We start from the raw sequence: 908 nt of genomic DNA, 5'->3' as shown, positions 1-908 counted from the left end.
GAATGTGAGATGGGCTTCAAACGTGTTTTGGAATCTGGATTAAAAATCACGGTGTGAAAAACCGACATTATAATAAAAGCTGTTATCATTGCCAAACAGTGTTGAACTGTAGGCGATCTCAGCCTTCTTCACGTCCATCAAACCACCAACGTTTACCTGCGTATCCAAACACAGAGACAGGCTCAGCAGTACTGTACGCGTCACATGAGATGCATGCTGGTGTCCGCTCATGCAGAAATAAATAAATAAAAGGAACGACAGAGCCTCGCCCTGCAGGGGTGTGCACAGTGTGTCCTCCTCACCCCGGGGTGCCCGCCACCCTCATCAGCTCCTCCTTGTTCAGCCCAGTGAATTTCACCTCCTCCTCCTCGTCGGGGATCTTCAGCTTCACCAAGCCATTCTTCTCCGCCGTCGTCGGTGCCTCCTGCCCGCTGGCAGAGGGTGTGTCGGCGGCCTGGTCTCCTCCCGTCATCGGCTGCTTCTCCTGCTCCTCCTGGTCCAGATCTGCCTCGCTCACATCGGCCTCCGTGGCATCAGCATCCACCTGAGCGGGACCCGCCTCGTCCTTGTGCTCAGCATCCTTCATCTCTACGTTGGTCTCCTCCGTGTTCATGTCGGCCTAGTCCGGTTACTGATGGAAGAGCTGCAGACACGCTTCAGTCTGTGCGACGTTCACAGACAGTGGGACAGACGAGCATCCAAACTGTCCCAATTATTTGAACCAATACGTGTTTCAATGGCGTTCAGCTGTGCCAGCACACACTTTAAATGGTCTATTTAAAGTGACCCTCTGTAAGCCAACTGGGCCAGCTCACAGAAAGGTGAATATGGTGAATGGAGCGGCTATAATGTAGCGCATTTCTATTGTAGCCACTCAAAGCGCTGTAACACGACTCGTCCATGAAGCC

At 52.8% G+C, this 908-nt stretch overlaps 1 pseudogene; it reads right to left on the bottom strand.

Moving 5' to 3' along the window:
- Positions 1-801, bottom strand: part of LOC102204169 (4F2 cell-surface antigen heavy chain-like) — a 10,801-nt pseudogene extending 10,000 nt beyond the window's left edge.
- Positions 802-908: the final 107 nt, after the last annotated feature.

This window comes from Pundamilia nyererei, unplaced genomic scaffold, assembly GCF_000239375.1.
Source record: "Pundamilia nyererei isolate P.nyererei 1_Seehausen unplaced genomic scaffold, PunNye1.0 scaffold00247, whole genome shotgun sequence".
NCBI lineage: Eukaryota > Metazoa > Chordata > Actinopteri > Cichliformes > Cichlidae > Pundamilia > Pundamilia nyererei.
This window is presented reverse-complemented; position numbering and strand designations above follow the sequence as displayed.